This window comes from Ambystoma mexicanum, chromosome 10 (genome assembly GCF_040938575.1).
Source record: "Ambystoma mexicanum isolate Mex_15411 chromosome 10, UKY_AmexF1_1, whole genome shotgun sequence".
Classification (NCBI taxonomy): domain Eukaryota; kingdom Metazoa; phylum Chordata; class Amphibia; order Caudata; family Ambystomatidae; genus Ambystoma; species Ambystoma mexicanum.
In genome coordinates this window covers 649,535,265-649,551,267 of record NC_090932.1, presented here as the reverse complement: position 1 = coordinate 649,551,267, position 16,003 = coordinate 649,535,265, and the positions used below count along the sequence as shown (strand labels likewise).

The 16,003-nt window shown below is 47.1% G+C and overlaps 1 protein-coding gene across 1 annotated transcript in view; it reads right to left on the bottom strand.

Annotated features, from left to right (window-relative positions):
- Positions 1-16,003, bottom strand: part of ANKMY1 (ankyrin repeat and MYND domain containing 1) — a 674,408-nt gene that overhangs the window by 538,152 nt on the left and 120,253 nt on the right. The gene's annotated exons all lie outside the window — the stretch shown is intronic.

The following is a 16,003-nucleotide window of genomic DNA, read 5'->3' as shown; positions in this document are numbered from 1 at the left end:
GCTACCATCAGGGCATTACCATAATCCAAACGAGCGCGGCGTGGCCCACTCCTTTATCCCTGCTTCCTAAAGTTAACTCGCAAGGATCCCTGCCTTCGGCAATGATGGGACCACATAACCACGCACCGTGCCGGTCCCTGCCTCCTGCATGAAACGCTGCCTCCCTGTGCTTAAGTGCTACCTGCTCCAGGATGTCACCCTAAGGTACAGTGTTGCAAGCATGGCAATCACTAGCATTGCATACCTTGCCTAACCGTATGGTGAGCACCCGGCCACCATCTGCATTATTCCCTGCTCCTGAGCGCCACATGGACTGCTGTTAATGCCTTCTACCCCCACTAGCCTATGCTGACCCAATGCTACGCACTTTCTCTGGCTGCATTGTCTTCTTACCAGCAACTGCCAGCCCATGCCTAGGCCTACCCTATCAGCCTACCCTACACTTTTCTACTTACAGCACATATCGTTCATACATCTCAGCCATCTCACCATAGCCCGTACTTAGATGGTGCTCCATGCATTTTAGCGTCATTTTATATTTGAAATTTAGTTGGTGTTCCATGCATTTTTAATATCTTGCATTTAGAAGGTGTTCCATGCATTTTTAATATCTTGCATTTAGTTTGTGTTCCATGCATTTCTAATATCTTGCATTTAGTTGGTGTTCCATGCATTTTTAATATCTTGCATTTAGAAGGTGTTCCATGTATTTTTAATATCTTGCATTTAGAAGGTGTTCCATGCATTTTTAATATCCCGCATTTAGAAGGTGTTCCATGCATTTTTAATATCCTGCATTTAGAAGGTGTTCCATGCTTTTTAGCCCTCTTGCCTCATTTGAACTTAGATGGTCTTAGTCACTGTGCAGACTCTAGATTCTTGCCACTGTGCCACCAAGATAGATCCAGGCCAAATCCATGACCACACGACCATGCTGGAAACTATGACCACTCAACCATCACACCTGGTAACAAGCCTCATCCTCACCATGGCTCTCGCCTCCATTGCCCTATGCACCCGAGAGGATAGAAATATGAGACTGAGGGCAAGACTATCCCACCTCCACGAACCCTCATCCCATAGAACCTTCAGAGGCTACATCGACTCATCCAATAAACGTACACAATACCCCAACCCTACCCACCACCTGCCTCCCACCATCCCAAAACCAACCAGACAACCCTACAAAGAAGAACCCCAACTAAAAATGTCAAACTCAATACTACCTTACCTACCAGCACTTTATCACTAATGGGGTCCCTCATTAATGCTAGGTCTATGGTAGCTCATGCCACAGAGATCTCAGACACCTTACTTAACGAGAACCTGGACATACTGGTTGTGACAGAAACCTGGCTCCACGAGGCTTCAGGCCCTGCAATCATGCTAGCAGCACCAGAGAACTACCAAATACTAAGAGCCGACAGACCCACCTCCAGAGGAGGTGGCCTTGCCATTATCCACAAATCCAACCTACCAATTAGGCTAACCACCTCCTTGCCATATCAGTCCTGTGAACTCCTGACGGCCAAACTCCAACTATCATGCAACCGAACCCTCACCATCCACGCAATCTACAGACCACCTGGACCACTAGGATCCTTCGAGGATGACCTAACCGGCATCCTGTCCAACAACACTAAAGACCACGCACAAACCCTCCTATTGGGAGACTTTAACCTCGGCTTCAATGACTGCACCGATAAACACGCCCTTGCCATAACCTTGCTATTAAAAGACCTTGGCCTGACACAAAAAGTCGATGCCCCCACACACTCCAAAGGAAGGACTCTAGATTGGATTGCTGATCTGAATTGCAACATCAGCATCACCACCACAACACCGCAATCTTGGACAGATCACCACCTAATCACATTCTCTACCACACTTGATCTTACCCATCCCAAACCTAAACTCATGGCCCCGCCACTCCCCACTAGGTGCAAAAAAGATATCACGGGAGAACTTCTTCTACCTCACCGTCTCCCCACCCTTAACCTAGACAACAACTCTGACCCCACCTTACTCGTGGAAGTCTACAATAGTACGGTATCCAAAGCACTGGACACCATTGCCCCGCTTAAAACCTGAAAAAGCAGACAACTCTCATCTGAACAACTGGTTCACACCTCAACTGAAAGAATTAAGAACTCAGAAAAGAAAGTTGCAATCAATCTGGCGCCACTCACCCACCGAGGCGAACAAAACTAAGCTTACCAATCACTCCAAACTGTATAAAAAGGAAATCATCAGCACCAAAAAGAACACCTATAATGACAGAATAGCTAAAGCCAAATCCGACACCAAGGAACTATTCTCTATCCTCCGCGAAATGGAATCACCCATACCTCAGACCGACAATACCCCCAAAGACAAATCATGGTGTACCAATATACAAAACACCCTCGCAGGTAAAATCGGCTCCCTTCAAACTAAAATTGCCAATAAAAAAGCTTCTCTACCCTCACCACCAGACCCACCCCTGGTGGCCGGGGCTTCACAATCGCCCCTCAACCCATCTAAAAGTACCCCCAAGCCTTTCATCTTCAAACAAATAACTATACCAGAGACTGAAAAAATCATACTCTCGCTAAAACCTTCCAACTGTAAAGGAGACAACTGTCCAACCCAAATTATCAAGGATGCAGCCAGAGATCTTGCCCTTTATCGCCAAGCTCATCAATGCCTCCTTCAGGTCAAACCTAGTACCCAACAACCTCAAACAATCCTGGGTACTCCCCTTGCTCAAAAAACAAACACTTGACGCTGCCATACCAACCAACTACAGACCTATAACCACCGTCCCCTTCCTATTAAAAATCATAGACAGAGTAGCCTACTTGCAAATACAGGACTACCTGGAAACCAACCATCTATTAGGAGGCAACCATCTATTAGGCTCACGCCAATCGGGCTTCTGCCCCCTTAATGGCACCGAAACAGCCCTGATAGACCTCAAGACCAAAATTGACGAGCTGAAGGACAATGGAAAATCAGCTATGCTACTCCTCCTTGACCTATCGGCGGCCTTTGACTTGGTAGATCATGCTGTCTTATGCAATCACCTCAGATCAGCCGCCCATTTCTCAAGTGACGCCATATCCTGGGTGCAATCCTTCCTTGCCAACCGTACAATGAGAGTCTTCTCCCCCCTAGCAGCCGCCGATCCCATACAAGTCTCCTGCGGCGTCCCCCAAGGATCCTGTGTATCTCCTACGATGTACAACATCTTTACCAAGCCCTTATTCGACAAGTTGGACAGACTGGGTGTTATCTACACAAATTATGCTGATGACACTCAGACCCTCATCCCCCTTTGGGGCAACTATGCCGAAGATTCCGCCTTGGTAAACAAGATATATCTCCTCATTCAGGCATGGATGGCATCCCATGGCCTCTGCCTGAATGACCAGAAAACGGAGCTGGTAATCCTTGGCACAGAGACAGCAATTTAAAAACTTGACCCCAACTATACCTCTTTTAACAACGACAACAATGTCATTAAAGTGATGCCTGCAGTCAAAACCCTTGGGGTGAATCTTGACTCAGCACTCACTTTCAAGAAGCAAATCAATACCCTAGCATCCTCCACAGCGTACACCTGTAAATTAATCCAAGCGTGCAGACTTTTCCTATCCGAGACCAGCTGCATCACACTGGCTAATACACTAATCATATCCAGATTGGACTATTGCAACGCTCTGTATGCAGGATCAAACAAATACATCCTCGTTAAACATCCCATCCAGAAATCATATATCCGCCGCTAGAAGAAACATCCACTGGTTAAAAATTAAGGACAGGATTACCCTAAAAACCCTCTCCCTCACATCCAAATGCCTCAACAACATAGCTCCTCCTTACCTGACAGAAAGAATTACCAAGAGATTGTCTAACCGTCCCACTAGAAGGGCCAGCGTAGACACCTTAATGGTGCCCAGATACAAAAAAAGTACTGCCGGCGGCTCCAGCTTTCCGGTCATAGCAGCCCAAACCTGGAACAGACTCCCTGCCAATCTCAGAACTGACCAACCCTACCCAAGCTTCAGACGCCAGGCCCTCACATGGCTACGTACTAACGACACATAACCTGACTGAACAACCTGCCCTCCTGACTATGGGCCTCATTACGACCCTGGCGCTAAGTGAAAAACGATGGCGGTAAATGGTTACCGCCATCGTTTTCCGCCAGGTCCGATCATGACCCGTGACCGTTAACTACGATGCCATTAGCGGCATCGTAGTTAACGCTGCCGCTAACTGCGCTAAGGGTGCGTGCACGCGACCGCCCACACCGTACTTAGCGCCATGGCGGAAAGGTACGCAAATGCCGACCCAAGCGGACATGCACCTAACGCCATCACCCAGCCCGTTAAGTACCTTACCGCCATGGTGCAAATAACGCCATCCCGAACCAACCGTAAAGGGCCATGTTAAGTGAATGCAGCTGCCACAGGTGCACAGAAACAGCACAGGTGAAGGCAATACAGACTCAGGGAAGTACAAAAAGAGCACACCCCACCCCTTCCCACACCCAGTCACACTCCACAATGATGCCAATACGACTAGCAATGTTGGGGCTGGAGGACCTGATAGCAATGCATGTGCTACAACAGCAACAACAACAACAGGCAGCACAGAGGAGACGCAGGAGGAGAAGGAGGGCAAGGCAGGCCCAGCAAGCCCCACCAGCACAGCCAGTGCCACCACGCAGGCAGCCCCCAATCCCACGCATCAAAGCCAATCCATTCAACCTCACTGCTGAGCAGATCCACACCCTGTACTGTTTGGACCGGGACACCATCACCGCCATCGTAGACATGACACACAACGACATCGTCAGCATGATAGAAAGTCCAACCGCCATCCCCCCCTACTGAAGGTAGTGTCTGTACTCCACTTCCTGGCCACAGGCACCTACCAGCACACAGTGGGGCACCTGCATGGCATTTCACAACCATTGTTCTCACGAACACTCATCCAAGTGCTCGATGCCCTCCTCAAGCACACAGACGACCACATCTCATTACTACGGACTGCCCAGGAGATTGCAAACACCAAAGTGGGTTTCCATGCACTAGCCGGCATACCCGGTTGCATTGGTGCCATCAACTGCACCCATGTGGAATTGGTGGTTCCACGTGCCATGGAGGTACCGTACCGCAACCGGAAACAGTTCCACTCAATCAACGTGCAAATGGTCTGTGACTCCAACAAGATCATCACACATTGTTGTGCCCGATTCCCCGGATCAACCCATGATTCTATGGTCCTGAGGAACTCCACAATACCACGCTACATGGAGCGACATGCAGGGCCAAGATCCTGGCTACTCGGTGAGTCCAATGTCATGGAAGTGGGCAGGTGAATGACGTACCGATGCATACTCCACCTGGCAGAAAGGGGGGGGGGTGTTGCATAGTCCACCTGGCAGAAAGGGGGGGGGGATGATGCATACTCCACCTGGCAGAAAGGGGGGGGGGATGATGCATACTCCACCTGGCAGAAAGGGGGGGGGGGGATGATGCATACTCCACCTGGCAGAAAGGGGGGGGGGATGATGCATACTCCACCTGGCAGATAGGGGGGGGATGATGCATACTCCACCTGGCAGAAAGGGGGGGGGGTGATGCATACTCCACCTGGCAGAAAGGGGGGGGGTGATGCATACTCCACCTGGCAGAAAGGGGGGGGGGGATGATGCATACTCCACCTGGCTGAAAGGGGGGGTGATGCATACTCCACCTGGCTGTGAGTAACACAGAGAACGGAGACAGAGGATGGGCACTCACAATGCACACAACCCCTCTGCATACATTGGGTGATGGCATGCAAAACAGGCCATGGGAGCCATGAGCATATACTGGTTGCATTGTGTGAATCAATCAGTGCATGTAGAAGTGAGCCAAAGTAACAGTTGGATGCGAGCCATGGTGGAACATCATGTTCCTGATCAGACAACATGACTGACACATACATTCTCGCCTACATACAGGTGATGCAGGCTATCCCCTGAAGAGGTGGCTCCTTACACCAGTCCGGAACCCGCAGAACCAGCACGAGGAGGACTTCAACCGTGCACATACACGTACTCGTGTGGTCATAGAGCAGACATTCGGCCTATTGAAGGCACGGTTCCGAAGCCTCAGCAGGTCTGGTGGGGCACTCCTGTATGGCCATGAGAAGGTGGCAAATATCGTCATGGCATGTGTCATGCTACACAATATGTGCGTCAGACGGAATGTGCCCCTGCCCCCTGACGCAGAACTGCAACCACCTGACGATGAGGATGAGGAGGGTGCAGATGGAGCGGCACCCCATGGAGGAGGCGATGCACAGGAGGGGCGTGCAATGCGCCAAAGTATCATCGACCACTGCTTCTAGCACACACGGCTGGTGTTTATCACATGGAGACTGCACTTGGGGCACTGTGTGTCTCTGGGACATGCACACTGTGGACTGTACACCAATAAAGCACACATACGCAATGAAAATGTCCACACATTACTTTTTTTGAAAGAAAAAAGTGTATTGAAACTATGAAATGTCGTGTCACGCCCCCTCCTACCTCCCCCCTGCACACCCCAACACACCCCCTCCCACCTCCCCCTGCACACCCCAACACACCCCCTCCCACCTCCCACCTGCACACCCCAACACACCCCCTCCCACCTCCCCCCTGCACACCCCAACACACCCCCTCCCACCTCCCCCCTGCACACCCCAACACACCCCCTCTAGGTGTCAACAGATGCCTGTGACAGTGGCCACAGGCTGTTACAAGCCCCCTCTCCCGGCCCCCGGGGCACCCCTGGCTGTGGAGCGCAGGTTACGTCCGGAACGTCGCACAGGGCTGCTCTGTGCAGAACTGGCAGTGGAGGATGTCCCTGGCTGCCCCTGTGCATGCACGTCCTGTAGGGTGTGGGTGAGCTCAGTGAGCGCACAACGCAAGCCGGCAAGTTCCGCACAGATGTCCCTGGACATGGCCTGCATGGCATCCCTCAGGGTGGCAGTGCTCTGTGCTACTTCGGCCCTTAGGGTCTCCGTGGCCTGTTCAATGGTAGACCTAGCCCCCACACATTCCGCGGCATGCTCATTCAGCATCGTGGACAGTTGATGCTGCCGTTCTGTGATGTCCTCGAGGGACTGCTGGCCCTGATGGCCCATGGCCAGTGCTGGTGGAGTGATGGAGGGGATGCTCCCCTCCTGTGGAGTGTGGACAGGGCATGGGGTGGAAGGCCACTCCTCTACCTCTGTGTGCCCCTGTGTGTGATCCTCATGGGGGCTGGCGTCTGAGAAACAGGGGGAATGTAGTAGGTCAGTGGGGCTTCTGACCTCGTGCTCCATGTCTGAGTCTGAACATGCAGCTGTTGCAGCTGTCTCACCGATGTTGCTGCTGGCCGCTGACCCTGTGCCTTCTGTGGCAGGCAATGTCGGTAGAGGTGGAGCAGCTGCTGCTGGCCTGCTGCCTACAGGGGTGCTTGCCGGTGGGACGTCCGGTATGCTTGCAGTGGGACCTGCTTGTAGTGGGGTCTGCCTCACTGCAGCTGAGGTTGAGGGTGCAGGGACGTTATTGATGGCCTTCTTGGCTCTCTTCGGTGCAGGGGTGTCCTGGTCCTCTGGGTGTGAATCTGTGCCTGTGGTGGAGCAAAGGAGGGAGGGCGTTATTGATGGGTCTGCAGACTTTGGAATGACAATGATTGACATTATTCTGGTCAGTAGATGAGGCAGATTTCAGGCAGTGCCATGCAGGTTGTCTCCTTTTAGTGTGGAATGTGGATGCAGGTATGCGGGTGCCAGCAGTGTATACAGGGTGGTGCTTGCATGTGGCTATGGGCAGTGTTGATATGTGTTGCATTTACACTCTAGGGCAACCTTGTGCTACACATGATTGGACTGCAGTGACTATGGCATGTCTTGTTTGAGGCACCTACCTTCATCGCCTGATGTCGGAGCTCCCCTTTCCATCCCTCCGACGCCTTCAATGGATTCCATGCCAATCGTGGTTGCACAGATCTCCTCCCACGGTTGGAGTTTTAGGGGGGATTCCGACCCTCCACCGGTACCCAGGGCAAGGTTGCGGTTTGCAGAGATGACGGCTCTGACCCGTATGCGTAGGTCATCTCAGCGCTTCCTGCACTGCTGTGGGGTGCGGGGTACGGTCCCCACCGCACTGACGCGCTCAGCCACCAGGGCCCAGATGGCCTTCTTCTTCCCTATCGCTGTCCTGGTCATTTCCGGGGAGAAAACGACACCTGCGTCGTCTTGCAGGGTCTCCGCAAGCATGCAGAGTTCCTCCCGGCTGAATCTCTCCTGGCGCTGGCGGTCACATGCCTTTTTCACAGCTTTAGGCATTTTCGGGTACTTGGATGGGTGGGTGATAGGTTGGGACAGGTGTCAGGGTTGGGTCTGGTGTTGTTCGGTAGGATGGCAATGGATTGTGTTTTTAAAGATGGCCGATGGGCTGTTTCCCGTTCCGGCGCGATGACGCTATTTCCGGTTCTGCTTTTTACGGCCGCCGCAAATTACGGTGGCCGCTACTTACGGTGGCTGCTACTTACGGTGGCCGCTACTTACGGTGGCGGAAGTGCACCTTGCTCGCTTTACGATGCCGGTAGGGGCCTTTTCCGCCATGGCGTTAATTGCATTACCGCCATGGCGTAATGCTCGTGCGCAATGGGTCGTAATGTGGCGCTCTTTACGCCATCGGCCCACGGCGTAAACGCTCATTACGCCATGGCGGTAATGACGGACGATTACTGCCTGGGTCGTAATGAGGCCCTATGCCTTCTATGCTCACCCGCTTGCCTCGTGCTTATCTCATCTTGCCTTAATGTTTTCACCTTACCTACATTTGTAAATATTTGTCTCAACTGTTTTTACTTATGTATCACCTTGTAACCAAGTTCTCAAGTATTCTTGTAATATCTGCGTCCTTCTACCTTCAGGTTTGGTTTTGCGCTATATCAAATAAACAAACAAACAAACAAAAACAAAATGGTTGCCTTAGCCACTGTGGCACAGTTGTCCTCTGATAGGTAAGGTCTAATGGCTTTAAGGAGACTAAGATAATAGCTACATGTTTTTTTTTAATATATTGTGACTGTGCTTCGGCACCTAATGATGCTTCCATCATCATGCCCAATGTTTTAACTTTGTCGAGAACCTTAATCTGTGTGTTTTCGATCTGAAATGAGCTATATTCAGGGGAGAGGGAATGTCTTGCCCGCTGGAGCCGGAGTCCGTTAACTTGGTCTTCTTTCTATTTAAGCACATACAGTTTGTGTCCATCCACTGTTCTATACTGGCATACATGTTAAATAGGTTATCATTATCTTTTTTGTGATCACCACAGAGTTTCATCACTAGCTGAGTGTCATCAGCGTAATTAGTAAAAAAGATATTTATCTGATCCAGTACGTGGCAGAGGAATCTAAGATATAGGTTGAACAACAGGGGGGACATGCTGGCCCCCTGTGGAACCCAGCAGAGGATTTCTCTTTCTGATGAGAATTTGTCTCCCCAGTGAACCCGTGATGTCCTATTTGTTAGGAATTACATTATCCACCCTTTAGCTGCTGATGAGCAATTGACCGTTTTACCCAGAGCAACTTCGAGGAGATCATGATCAAGAAGGTCAAATGCAGCACTAAGATCCAGTAGGATGGGAAGGCCTGCTTTCCCTTTGTCCATGATACTGAGCATCTTTGTCTGAAGATCTATCATGGCCGTCTCAGTACTATGAGCAGGTCTAAAGCCTGACTGTTGGGGATGAAGGGATTCCGATACTTCTGCATGCGCCTGTAGTAGTGATGTAGCTATCCTATCCATGATTTTTAGAAGGAAGTTACAATTGATAATGGGCCTGAGGTTGCTGGGGTCTCTGGGATCTAGGCCAATGGGGTAACAGTGGACCTTTTTATGTCCTGAGGGACTAATTGATCCCTAAAGGAAGTATTGATGATTTTAGATAATAGAGGTGCAAAGAGATCAAAGTTTTCTACAATCATTTTTGCTGGTAGGATGTTTTCAGCACAAGAAGTTGGCTTCATAGAGGCAAGAGTTTTTTCCATATCCTCTGAAGTGATGTTAGAGAAATTAAAGGTTTTGACAATGTCAATAGCCTCTTCAGGGGGTAGGTTTAAGTTTTTTGGTTTGTTTAATTGATATTTAGTGATTATATCTCTGGCTTTTTTGATTTTCAGGAAAAAAGCTTTTTGAGTATTCTCACAATCCTGTTGAGACGGAATGAAGGGAGGTGAGATGGCCTTGGGTTTCTCGATGGACTTCAGAATGCTAAATAGTTTACCTGTGGCGTTACCTGCTGATGTGATTTGATTATCATAGTACTGTTTTTTTGCCTCTGTTCTTCTTTCTTGTATCTTAACTCTATATTCTTCAATTTTTCCTTGTTCTCTACTCTTTTTTTTCCCATGCATGAATTCCTTGTAATACCGAGAAAGAAGTGGAAACACATACTAAGAACCTGAAAATGTATATTTGAAGTGAGCATTTTGTAATTCTCTGAGATCCAGGCTGAAGAATAATCAGGATAGGGAGAGATCACGTGAAGCAGATGCCACACACGAGAAGAGAAGTGAAATTCTCAATTGTGCGACTAAGACCAAGGAGAACAGAGACAGAAAAGCAAGAGCTTTGTAGGAAACACAGCGCAAAACTACACCAAAGGCAATGGGAGACAGAGGTGACTATGAACTTTTGAATCTCTGAAGAGTTCTGACTGATCTGCTGCACACTGCATTCAATACATATCTTATCAATTTTAACTTAGCAGTTGCTACTTTTATATGGGCTGGAGAGCTTCACACAATCCATGCTTACTTGTCTGCTTTAATCCATTGACATTAACGGAAATAAAGTTAACTTCCATCTCTTTATTGGCACAAATATCCCTTGCTTACCCAGTATATTCAGCAGATGGCACTTGTCTGACCAATTCCCCCGCCTTCCCACCCAACCCCTCACCTTCCTCCTTCACCCATTCTTTCCCAGCCTTCAAGTCAGATCAACTGTTTAGCAGAGTTTTGCTTACTTTGCCTTTGCTCTTTGCTTTGTTTACTCCCTTCCCAGAAGCCCCTACACCTGACCACTGTGAAGGAGTCACTTGTGTATGGAAGAGGACGGGGATCTGGAAGACTATGGACGCCAGTTGAAGCCACCCCAGTCTTATGGACCCCCTATAGTTAGTACATGAGGTTCCCACAAAACATCTCCTCCCTCCCCACACTCAGACACCAGATTAGCCCCTTTGGCACAGATCAATAAACAGGCACCAACAGTGAACACGGGCTCCAAACAGAAGGGAAGTAATACGAACTGTGAGTTCACGGTCGGATAGCACAATGTGTGCTGAAGCTGGAATGGGGATTTCCCTGCAAGCCAAAAGGACTCCGCAAACCACAAATCTGGTTCGTGAACAGGCTAAAACAAGAATCAGGCATACTGTTAAAAAGCTCCCATACCTGGACTGAGAAATTAAATGCATTATCTGACAACAAAAGCCTCCACTTGTCAAGGAGTTTGCTTGAGCGCATCTCAGGTCCATCACATTGGCCACTCTCTACAATCATTCATACCTATGTGGCTTCCATAAAAAACTGTCTTCAGGTAAATGCCCATTGCTCCTACCGACACCTCAGAAATTACCCTCTGAAACTTTGGCACCTCAGATTTACAATTGGCATTGGCTGGTTCAACATACACCCATAACAATGCAAACCACATGCCTCTCTTAACCTGTCTCACCTCTGCTTAACTTCCGGTTTGCTTCATCTTTGTCCTATTTTCCGTATAACTACACCCAGCAGTTTCTCCACTGACTATGATCTGGATACCCCTGAAGGGGACACAATACATACACTTCCAGATAAACCCCTGTTCTCTAAGAACACTGTACGGGTGATATGGTGCAGTATATACGTGTTGTATTATAACATAACATACCATAGCATAACATACAGAGTCAGAAGGATACTGCCAGTTCCCCCATCAACTTCTTCAAGTAGATCAACAGGTCAGGAAGTAGCGAAGACACGTTTGCCTGGCATTAAAATGATGGGGAATGGCCAAAAGCTGTAGGGAAATGAGTGGGGCTAGCCAGAATACATCATCTGGTGAGACTAGCAAGCCCTCCAAGGTAAACGGAGAAGGATAACTTGCAATCAGGCAGACTAGGCCAGGTGGTAAAAGGTGTTGGTCTCTTGAGCTCAGTGAAGGCCAAACTCTATAAAGGAGGTGAAAGATGCAGGCCTATCCGTTAAAGTGTGTGCAACTGGCCAGCCTCAGAGGACCCCCTTGAACACCAGGAATTGTGAAGAAGTGTGCTGGGCCACTAAAAACATCCCAGTGACTGAAAACATGGACTCATTTCTTGTTAGACTAGAAAACTCAGATTGAGGCTTGTCTGGTTGTCAGCTCAATGATAAGAACAGGAAGAGATTGAGTACCCTTTTCCACACACTGTTATATCTAAACAAAAAATAAAGAAGGTTCTGACTCTTCCCTTTTTCGTGCTCTCCATTTATGCTTGCACCACTGTGACATTACCCAACTCTTTCCCCACACACTCATAAGACCCTCCTCCTTAACATGACCACCATCGTCTTTCTTGGACGGAAGGAACAGCTCAGCCCCACCATTTAGTAACAGTACTGCCCCCATTTACTGTAAATCTACTAATGCTAATTACCTGTTCTCCTCTACATGGCCCCTCACACAATTTGTCCCATGCTCTGATCCTCACATTTGTAGAGATTGAATTATCAACCATGATAGTCCTGTGTACGTTTGAGTTGACTTTCTAGAGCAAATATTGTTGAGTAACTGTTTTCCATCCTACTTACTGGTCTTAAAATAGTCTCTGTGTATTCATGGAAGACTTTCTTTTTGAAAACATTTTCTTTTATTGTGTTTTGATCAAAACAATGATCTTTCACAAAAGCATGAGAAAATGCAATAATTTACAATAAGAATAAAATACATCACATAATCAATCAAAACATAGTTATTAAAGAAAAAAGATATATAAAAAATGTAAAATTACAGTCTTGCTAACAAATCAAAAGAAGTGAGAAACAATTTCATCCAGGATCTTTTATAATCCCCATTTCCTGCAACATTCTTAAAATGTCAGCAGATACAAATATTTGATTGTTTGTAGTCATCCGATTCCATATATCTTCTATAGATGTTTCATTACTTATTGTAAAAAAATACTCAAGGACTTTAGTTCCAATATCAACCAACATTGGGCATTCAACTAAAATATGTTTCAAGTTTTGAATAGCTCTATCAGTCTTACGGTAATCACAAATATTATCACCTAAGTTTTTAGTCTTAGACTGTATATATATAAAATCTCTTTTGTAGGTAAAAGATTTACACTAAAACGCAAAAATTGCTGTCTACGGGCCTCATTACACGGTTGGCGGTGGACCAAGGTGGTGTCCATGCCGGTAAAATACCGGCACCGCTTTGAAGGAAAGGAGAATTACCGCCCTAGTCCAAGGTTGGCGGGGCGGTAATTCCCCCTTCCCCCATTGCCCTTCCCCATTCCCATTTTTGCCCCATAGGGCTCTATGGGAATGGGGAAGGCGCTAATTACGGTGCCGCAAATTGCGGTACCGTAATTAGCACCCTGGTCCCTTTGCGGGTTGGTTTTTAACGCCTGCTAAAAAGCAGGCGTTAAAGTACCAACCCGCAAAGGGACCTCGTAGTAAGGCGGTAAGGGTTTACCGGTACCGGTGCCCTTACCGGTACTGGTTAACCCTTACCGCACTATGTGTAATGAGGCCCTAAGAGTTAAACACAGTGACTGAATGAGATACCTGGGCAAAAGACCCATAGGTTTATGTATTGGTGCAAATGCTGTATGTATTATATAGGTCAGAGTTTGGTAAATGGTATTTATCCAGTCCATAGTTTTAATGGCTTTTTTAACCCTTAACGCGTTCTCCACCAACTCTCTTAAGTCCCTGCCACAATGCTTCATCAGAGCAATAGTTAAACAATTCATGGCATTCAAGAGCGTTGACGTCTCATTAGACACAGCCTCTTGGAGAGCTTCATACAGTGAGACCTTTAAGGGAATCCAAATGTTACCAGAAAGCGTAACCACTCTCCATTGGAACCAAAATTAAAGCGAGCAGGTACCAAGCTCAAAACGCAGAAAAGCCATTGACATGAAATGGGCCCAGGACCGTTTTCCATATTCTGCCCTCAAATATTTCCCACAGTAACTCATACGCCCATAGCTCAATCTCCAGTCCATACATAATCTTCGGGATAAACTTCCCCACATAGTATTGTAACAGTGGTTTGATCGAACATGTACAAAATGTATAGTGGATCTACTTCCTTTGTAGAGCCAATTAGTTAATCTTATTGACTAATTGCCAATTAGTCAATCTTGTCTTATTATATTCGATTATTTTAATCACGACTTCCTTACTTGTACGTTTGGTGACCAAGAAACTGGATAAGTAACCTCACTTATAGCATCTACTTGGAAGCCATCCATTTGCCACTTAAACCTGATGCCCTGAGTCTTCTGTTTATTAAATAGAATTATATTGCACTTGTAATTAATGACCAAATCATTCCTTTTCATCCCGGGAGGATAGCTCAGCAGCAACGTGCTTGCCTTGGAAGCAAGCCGACATGGAGCGACACAGGTTCGATCCCCGGGTCCGCGCTTAGAAACCTCTGGGTATTAAGCGCGTTATAAATAACCTATCATATCATACGTGCTTAAGTGCCATCAATAGACTTTGGAGACCAATTTGTGTACCATCAAGAAGGGAAAGATAGTCAGCATATGCCAACCAATTCAGTACTTGCCCTCCTATTTTTGGGTATCACTACATATTATCCCCACCAAAAATATCGCCGTATATATGGTCATCTGGAACAGCACAGGCAATATTTTTTGGGGGGGGGGGATAATTTTTGGGGCTTTTGGGAGTGGGGGTGTCCCCCGCTCCTTTAAAGAAAATTCAGGGGTTGCGGGGTGTGTCCCCTCCAGGTTCCATGCCTTAATATTGCCGCAAAAATATGGTGATATTTTTGTATGGCAATATTTTTGCGGGGTTATTAACACATGGAACCCTGTTTTTGGGGATAACTGTGCTATATCCTTCAAAGCCTCCTATAAATCAGCTAAGCACAGATTAAAGCGACATGTAGCTAATATGCAGCCCTGCCGCAATCCTATAGTTGTTGCAAAATTTTTGTAAAAGTTCCAGAGGCATCCACTCTGACCCTGATCATGGTGTTTTCATGGATGTCTTCCAATATAGCCAACGGTGGCAAAGAAATATTTCATTAGAATTAGTAGACCATAGCCGATCTTTCAACACTAAAAGGATCAGACTGTTAACAGTCGTGGCCATTTCCTTCATAAACCCAGTTTGAAGTTTGGAATCAATACCACTTTCTGCAGCCCAAAGTTCCAACTTTTCTAGAACTAATGCAGCACAAATGTTACTATCAGGATCTATTAATGCTATTGGTCGGTAATTATTAGGATTTTCACGATTGCCTTTTTTATAAATCAGTATAATAGTTGAATCCTTCCAAGTATTCGGCATAGAATGATGCTTGAGAATGTCTTTAAAAAGAAATGTCAATAGAGTCGACAACAACTCTTTGTTCAATTTTAAAATTGAATTAGTTAGTCCATTAGGACCTGAGCTCTGGAAATTGAAGCCCTGGTGATAATTTGCTCAATATCCTCAATATCTCAAACTCAAGATCCCAAATCAATGTATTGCCTGGATTCACAATCAAGGCAAATCCTGTGTTTATTTCAGTCCAGTGCACGCACCAATCTGCTTCACTCACCCCTTGACTTTGATATTTAAATTGCACATTATTCATTCTAATAACAATGGTCCAAAGGTTTCTTGAGTTATTTTGACAGAAAGCATTGAGCATTATCCCACCAGCATTTTGTAATAACAATTGGCTATGTGAACGAATCAAG